This window comes from Pundamilia nyererei, unplaced genomic scaffold (assembly GCF_000239375.1).
Source record: "Pundamilia nyererei isolate P.nyererei 1_Seehausen unplaced genomic scaffold, PunNye1.0 scaffold00039, whole genome shotgun sequence".
Lineage (NCBI taxonomy): Eukaryota > Metazoa > Chordata > Actinopteri > Cichliformes > Cichlidae > Pundamilia > Pundamilia nyererei.
In genome coordinates this window covers 4,227,473-4,236,312 of record NW_005187440.1, presented here as the reverse complement: position 1 = coordinate 4,236,312, position 8,840 = coordinate 4,227,473, and the positions used below count along the sequence as shown (strand labels likewise).

Genomic DNA, 8,840 nt, shown 5'->3' with positions numbered 1-8,840 from the left:
TGTACGTCCAATGGATGATGATCTGATTAGTCGACTAATTGCAAAAATAATCGGTGACTAGTCGACTATCGAAATACTCGTTTGTGGCAGCCCTACATTGGAGTATAGGACTCAGTAGTCATCATGGTTGAATGCCTCATGAGCTGCCCATGAAGCCAACATGACTTTAAGGCTAGACACCATGTAGTGGTTTAACTTCTGCAGGCACATTTAAATCATTCAAAGTCTCTCTCTCTGGGGCCTCTCCCAGTAATAAGAGGCTCTGATGTTTTCAGTTCCCTTAAAGAATGGCATTATGTTACACTTCATTACATCTGCGTGTTGTACTCAGATAGAAATAACAAATCTTGGCCTTGTGCTTATGATTGCATGTTGATTTTATTTAAAAAGCACAGCTATTTTCTGCAAATAGAGCTGGGAATGCATGTGCTAAAATAACATGCATATCATGCACACATACATTTAAGCAATAGGTCCTTTTTCGAGCATTAGTAACATGATACTCATGAAAGCCAAAGAAAGTTGAGAAACTAATTTTAAATTTATTTTAAAACCCCCACTGCATTTGGAACTTGATGGGTTTTATGTATTTATTTGTCCCAAAGTTCCGGAGGAGTACCAAAGAGGTTATGTTTTTGGTAATGCGTGGTAATTGTGTGTGTGCGCGCCATTCTTTCTGTGTGTAAACATGACAGTTTGGAAAGCATTCTGGGGTGTAGGGCGGGGTCATCTTAACTATCCATTAAAATATGACTTTTATCCATCAAAGTCTTCAAGGTCGACTTAATGATTTATTTGAGAAAAATGTTTACTGAAAGCCTGATAACTATGATTTTTAATAGCTGACCCCAAAAATATGTTATATCACTAAAGGAAGTACAGTCAAGAGAGAGAATGTGCTGTCTAATTATTTGGAAATATACTGAAGTAGTAAAATACTATATAATAAGGTCAAGTTATTTATGTCCAGTGACACACACACACACACACACACACACATATATATAAACGATAGTACTGTTTCCTTAACAGTAAATACTGCCCAGAGAGTGAGCTGTGCTTCTTGTTAATGTGTTTTTTTTAGCCTTACACTAAATCTGAGACCAACATTTAGAAAACAACGTGGTCGTGCATTCGTTTTGTTTTAGTATAAAAATACTAAAACAAAACGGTGCCCACATCTTCCAGTCAAGGGTAACAAAGTAACTACTTTGTGTTTTTAAATGTGCACAGAACTCCAAGACTTCTTGTTGCCAAGATTAAAACTTCAACATACCTAACACTGTAATAGGTTACGTTTTATTTTGAAATTTGGATTTAACGGTGACACACAGCTAAGCTCTTTGTGAAACAAAGACAGACAAATTCAACTGAGAGGTTTACATTCAGTGAGTGTGTTTGTGCGAGTGAGAACGTGTGGGAGTGTCAGTGTGTCATTATGAAAATTACCAAGGGTGCAGTACGATACTGCTCGCCTAGTTGCAGAAACCGTTGGGAATGTGCCGAATTATCAGGCAGATTATGTAGATTAGGTGCATGTCCTCAATGAAGACAACATGAAATTCAAATGGGTGCGTCCAGATGTGTGTGACTGATAGAGAGAGACAAGGAGTCCTTCCCACAGCAAGTGATTTTGGGTAATCCCTTACATCTGAGTCCTCCCTTCTTCTATTCTTTTATTCTGTACTGGTGTACAGCTCAGTCTGGACTGGTTTTACAGGTAAGACAAGGATATGCAAAGGCCTCTCTCTCGTTCTCTCCCTCGCTTGGTATTTTCCTCTCTCCCTTTCTTCCTCAAAACCATCTTGTGGAGTGGAAAATGGGGCGAGAGAGAAAAAGCCGCTGCAATAAAACTGAGGAACACTGGCAAGAAAAAAAAAACAACCCCAAAACAAAACGAAAAAAGTACAAGCAGACAAGAAAGGTGAAGAGGTCCCCTCTCTTTAACACCGTGTAGATAAGGCGAGTTATTCTCACTCACTGAGAGCTGACAGCCAGAATAGTGCCACAAGTGAGAACCACTCACTATAAAGTCAACAATCAAGAGAGCACACAACCACTTTGTGTCTTGTCACACATCCAAATATAGTTAGAACTCCTTCTCTTTTCTCTCTGCTGCATGCGTGTGTGTCTAAATCAAACTACACCTTTTAGAGGCACCAGCTAATTTCAGAAGATAAAAATGTCATTACCGCAAGGTATCTGTTGAGCTGCAGGCACAAAAAAAGACTCCAATGCAAATTAGGACCTTTCAGATGAAGGAAAGAATAAGCACAGTTAACAGAGGTTCAACGACATTCAGAGATCAAATCAAATCAAATCTGAAAGAAGGCTGCCTTTTGACTCCGATTTTCGAGTCTTTCTCTTTAAGCCTGAGACGGCATTCATCCATGTTATTACAGTGCTTTTTCAAGCTTATGTAATAGAAGAATCCACCTGTGTTTATAATGTGGAGTCAAATATGATCGCGCACACACTCTGAACACCTGTCAAACCATTGTGCGCTTAATGTGATGGTATTTGAGGATGTGCGCGTGAATAATTGCTCCATAGAATTCCTGATCCAAGCCTGCAGCATGTCTTTGGAGCGCTTTGCCAAGGAAAACAGTTCCAGTTTCATCCAAAGCAAACAAATGCACGGTCAGACCCATGGGGTTTAAGCCTGGCTCTTCTTAAGTAAGCAGCTTCTTATAATCTGCAAAAACTAAACTAAAATAACACACTGCAGCAGTTATCGGAAGCAGGATGAGAAATGGTCAGCTCTTGAAGCCACATGTTGACACAAATAGAAGTGGCTTTATGAAACTTTATGTCACCATTTTCTGATGCAATGTAAATCTGGCAAATGATAGCAATTAGCAGCGTGACTTTTGATCTATACTAGGCTACTACTAGAAATTCCCTCGATGCTAAATTGCACACTCGTGCAACGTATATTCCTGAAATCCTACTACTTCTCACTTCCTTATTTGCCAAACCAAAAATCTGAACTTTATGCTGGAAGTGCATTTTAAACCTTCCGCTATGTTGCTGACTCAACCAGAACTATCCATCGATAATAGCAGCAGAAAACTATGTCAAAGGCAGGTTTTACTGCATAGTATTGCGGGCACATGGCAGTTGAAGTAAACGCTAAAAATCTCACATGTTGATTGATTTCATTCGTTTAAAATTGCCACCATTCCCTCACAGGAACCGCTGGCACGTGCAAACAACCAGAGCAGTCATCCCAAAACCATTTAAGTGTATAAAAGGTGTGTGTGCATGTAACAAACAGATGGGACTGCAAGTGTGTGGTTATGTCAGTATACGTGTGTGTGTGTGTGTGTGTGTGTAATAGAAGAAGGTTGATGTATAATGCACTGAGGGTCCAGTTTCCCAAGTCCTCAACGAGTTTCCATAAACATCCAGTGCTGCTGTGTGTGAGATCAGCAAGAGCACACACACACACACACACACACACACACACACACACACACACACACACACACACACACACGTAAACTGTGCTGCCGCTGTTAAAAAAAGTTTAGTAGTAACTGTCGAAGCACAGTAGTGCAGTATCAAAGAAAAGTGAGACACAGGGCTGAGAATTAAACAACGCAAGAAAGAAGCTCTTTAACTTTCTGCACCGCTCTCTTTAATACACAAGCTGGGCTGATTGAGGTCAGTCATCACACTCTCAGACGCACACATCGCAGCAGGGTTCTAGTGCGCGGTATCCAGTGAATTTCGTACAAGTTTTCCCTCACCGTACTCTCTCTTAAAAAAAAACAAACTGTCGCATGCACAAGTACACACATGGAAGTAACAATAAAAAAGTCAGTGGCACATACCCGTGTTTGTCTTGTAAATATCCGGCAATGTGAAAGCCCCAGTAGCACTTCTGCCTCAGCCAACTCACAGCAGGATCTATAATTAGACAGAGAGCTCCACTCCCCTCCAGTCATCTTTTACTGTCGGCCACATCCTCTTTTTTTTTTCTTTAACTCCTTCTCTTTCTTTCCTCCCTCCCTCTCTCTGCCTCTATTTGGCGAATCTCTCTGACACCAGACTGTTGATTTCATCATTTTGCTCACACTCCCTCACTCACCTGGAGCGAAACAGTCCTAAGAATATCGTAATTAGTATAGTAAGTATAACAAATAAAATCTGAACTACATAAATTAAGTGATAACTCACATCTGTAGTAACACTAAAGGAAGCGTTCTAAATCCTCACGAGCGCACACCTCTATACAACTAAAAGCATATTTCAGCCCCACAAACACACTACACATTTTCCGCATCACACTCTTGACACAGCAGTGACCATTAGTGTCTTGCCACCAGGGGATCTTTGAAGTCCATCCCATAAACAACATGGATTGCAACCATGGTAACGGGGGCGGTCATGTCAGCAGGAAGTCAAGTCTATAAAAACACAACAATGAGAGAACCAGGGTGGCTTCCTGTTTAAGAGCTCAGTTTAGACTCCCATTTCCTCCCCTCTCCTCCTCCCCCTGCTGTTGTTGTGACGCTGACGCTGCCACAGTGCCCTTGAGCCCTACAGCTGGAAAGTTTCTCATTAGAATAACACTGCTTTCTCTGAAGGCCTCTTTGTCGGACACTATCGCCCGATCGGTTCAAATCGCCATTTCTGTTCACGATGAGCCGAGAGCCTGACATCCATTAACGACTCAGATTAATGACTAACACTGGCCCTGAAGGCAACAGACTAATGTAATGAACACACACGTTATAGGCACATGGAAAACTACTAAGTCAGCTATTGACAGCCCAGATAAGTTGTGTTTCATCCATTTCAATTGTTTGTAGTACTAAATAGGCTCAGACACAGCTTAAAGAGTTCAAGAACTTTGCAGTGCTACTTGACCAGGACATTTCGTTTTTCCACTACTCAAGGAATACTTTGGCTTTTTAGGACATTATCTCAGCTAATTTTTAGGAAGCAGGAGTGGTGCAAGAAATTTTTTCCACTGTTGTCAGTACATGTTAACAAAACACATGTTACAGGAATGACTAAAACAAAGTTTTTAAACAGCATATTAGAAAAAAAAAAATCTCAGCTGTAAAGCTTACTATAACTTTTTTTTTTGCGGGGGAGAAGTGCCACTATGGGGCAAACTGGTCACAGCAATTCGACATCTTTTTCAATGGATTGTTCAATTCCTTCCTGGTTTCCACAGGTGGAGCTGTTTGTTTTGTCTGTCGGCCATGGCGACACCTGATTACACTGTTAATTTTTTCTTCTTTTCCATTTTTGGAAAGGAAGAAAAGAAGAATGATTTGTTCATCTTGACTTTTAGGTTCTTACGAAGCGTCTTACAAGGAAAGATCCAAGTCACTGGGGGAGGGACTCAGAAAACCTATTGCAAATACAGATTTTGTCATTTAGCATTTAGTACAGAGCAACAATAGTAACAGCTAATCAAACAGAGTAAAAAGCACAAGACATGGGGGTGTATTCACAAAAAAAGAAAAATCCACGAAGTTGCTAAATCAGCCTTGTGCAACACAGGATCTTTATAAATAGTCTGGTACTGACAGTTAGAATCACATGCTCTTTACTCTGGGAACGCTCTGTGTCTCTTTGTTCTCTCTAAGAGTACCAACTCAACTGTGTGCTACATCAAAAAGTTAACTGCTGCCAGGACATGTTTACATCTCATTATTTAATCTTTTTCAAACCTGAAATAATACATTTATTTTAAAGTGAGACACATATTGATACTAGGATACTTTTTAGGGCCATGGGTAGGTTATATTGATCAGCTTTGATATTACTCTGCTCCATAGAGTGCGGTTCAATTTGCAGGGAGTTCGTTGAGGAAAAAGGAAAGAGGAATTCTGATGCACCCCACGGGTTTTCATTCATCCCAATCTGTGTTTTTCTTTGTCATTCCCGCTCTCCTTTTCCACCGCTTCTTCTCACTCGCTCATTCCTTCAGCAACTGATCCCCCTTCCTCGCTCACATTTCCTATCTACTATCTCCCTTTCTCCCTCCTTCATCCAGAGGAATCCACAGCTGTCACTCCCATTCAAAACCTCGTCTTCCCAGAGCAGCTGGCCAGACTGTGGTTTGTGTGTGCGTGTGTGCACACGTGCGCGTGTATGGGTGTGGGCCTCCCTGCCTACAACTGTCGCCAAAATATTTCTATATTTATGATCTCGCTCTGCTGGTGCATAGTTGGAGTATCCAAGTGTAAATGCTAGTGTGTGTGGCTGTCAACAAGTTTAGGAACTACCCTCTGCTATGTGTATGCAAGTGTGTGTGTGTCCGTATGCATGTGTTACAGCAAAAATGAGGATGACCCTCTTAAGTGAAAACATTACCGAGTGTTAAGTGAGGACACCAGAGGCACCTAAATCATCCACAAGCCTCTGAAAGATATCTGGCTGCAGGCCTTCATGTGAGAACGACAGGAAAAATCCACACTTGGATTCTTTTCACCCTCCTCCAAAACATTTGCCAAGCTCAATACATAACTACTTTGTAATAAATCAATAAATAATTCATGATTTTCTTCCCGCTTTAATACTTTGATTGCAGGTTACCTAAGAATCCGGTTTGCCAGCCCCCGCACAGTTGGCGTGGGATTAAAATGAGATGATAATGGTTCAGTGTGTGAGGTTTGACTTCTATTTATATAAACAAAAACCAGCCTGATGAATAATTTATTGATCGTTCAAAAATGAAGTTTTCATTGCCTCTGTAATCAGCGCGTTTATGCAACATCACAATTTTTATATTTTTTTTCCAAAAATAAGATAAGAGCCAGCTGCCACTGAAATAATATGTCTACAAATAAACTATACTAGCAGCTTCGACAGGACCAACCACAAGCTAAAAACAGTTACAATGACGTTATACAGCTACAGCGTTTACCACTTTCACCATAGCAATATTGTGTTTTAATGTTCGCCAATTAGCCCTAAAACCTGACTGAATTTATATATTTCAGTAGCCTAATCTGCCACATGGCATTTTTCTTATACCACACACATGGTAATTCTTTCTTTTACATTCACATGATGATACATCTGGGACAGTCTTTAGAAAAAGGGACTTCGACAAACAGACAGAAAGAGCTCCACCTCCTGAATCACAGTGAAGATGGAAACAGTTTTAAAGTTAAGGACATAACAGAGTCATTACCGAGTATTTCCAAATCTGAGTCAAGGGCAAGGTATTTGAAACAAAAGCAACTTTATTTTTAATTACACGTTTTTAAAATTTGTCTCATTTCACTTTTTCCATCAGGAGATTTATGAACATCGTGTGAGGAATCAAAGTCATTACATCCTGTTCCAATTCATCTAAACAGGTGCTTTGGGATTCCACCAGCTCAGCATACCAGCAATACACCCATTTACATAACTCACATACAGGTCACACAGATAGAAAAACTGACAGAGTGCATCTCTGTCACTTTGGGTTTTTTTTTTTTTTATTATTATTATTATCTTAACCCAGTATTATAATTTGCTTGAAGGTGGAAACAACTCACTCATCTGAATGCTTCCGTCTGTCACAGAGGTGACACCAGGTGTGCTCTCCTGTTTGACAAATAACAGTCGACACAGACGTGGTTCAGAGAGCCACATTATCTCCGTTTCCTGTATTCCGCTGAATGCCACACACTAGCTCAGTGACACATTAAAAGACAACAGATCGTCTGCCATTTTTCCCCATTGCTGTTTTACATACTGTCGGTTAAGATATTACTCCAAACACTCTTCTAGCATGGGGAAAGCGATACTTTTTGTGTTTGTTTTGTTTTGCAACAAACAGAAGAACTGTAACTTGGGAGACGAGTACTATGACTGACTGACAAATGTTCTTAAGGCCCAAGTTGGTATTGCAACATGTTAATCATAACACAGGTGAGGAAAGGTTCTCTTTGTGTTGTACGAACTCAGATTCTTTGAGTTTTTGTTTGTATGACATCGGACACCTTCATTGCTCAATACAGGCACTTTGGTTTTTCCTTGTGTCATACTTTTCAGGAGACCAGAGGTTAAACTATGAAACAAACGAAAAATAAATAAATCCTTATACTCCGAGACTGGGGTAATGTGGAGACTTAAGAAACTGAGTTCCTTCTTTGACAGGAATAGGACCGTTTATTTGCTGAATGGCACTTCTCCAGCTGATGAAATACAGCTGCTCACCTTCCAAAAGCAGCACTGGTTGTGTTGGGCATGTTCCTGTTCCCAGTGTAACATGAGGAAACTATTCACCATCGAAAAAATACGATTACATTTAAAAGTTGTGTGCTGAGCCACACAGGAATAACATTTCCTGTAAAATTACAGTAAAGTACCGGCAGCTGCATTTCTAGTCTTTAAGCTGCTATTTTACAGTTTCTCTACTATAAAAAAAACCCCCAAAAAACCCCAAAAAAAACACAGCAATATGTGGTATAAAATATAAACTTTACACTACAATAACTGTTTGATTGCCATTATACTGCTGTTTTAGTGTTCCTACATCACACCAACACAAACTGTTGTAAACTATAAATGGATGACACTCCCTTGCAGCCCGAATGATTACTCAACTGTGGCCAGTATTTTTCCCCTCAATGCCATCTGCATTTACAGTACTCAGCTATGACGAGAACAGCAAATTGCTTTGCTTTTTTTTTTTATCATTTTTTTCTGTAATTTCTCACAGAATTTTAAGAATTCATTGTACTAATCTTCACAAACTCTACTTTAGAGATCAATCCAACTTCAGTTCTGTTGCACATCTGTATACATTTTCCTTTTCTCCTTCACACTCCTGCTGTCCTTCACATCAAACACATTCTTCACATTTCCCAACCAAAAAAAAA

At 40.0% G+C, this 8,840-nt stretch overlaps 1 protein-coding gene across 3 annotated transcripts in view; it reads right to left on the bottom strand.

Annotated features, from left to right (window-relative positions):
* The window catches only part of hdac7a (histone deacetylase 7a), a 57,440-nt gene that overhangs the window by 21,917 nt on the left and 26,683 nt on the right, over positions 1–8,840 (bottom strand). Inside the window, exon 1 of one of the 3 annotated variants that reach the window (XM_013910292.1) lies at positions 3,837–4,010. The exons of the other annotated variants lie outside the window; for them this stretch is intronic. The gene's annotated coding sequence lies outside the window, so the exon portion shown is untranslated. Of the gene's footprint in view, positions 1–3,836; positions 4,011–8,840 lie in introns of those variants that run through there. 3 annotated transcript variants of the gene reach the window in all.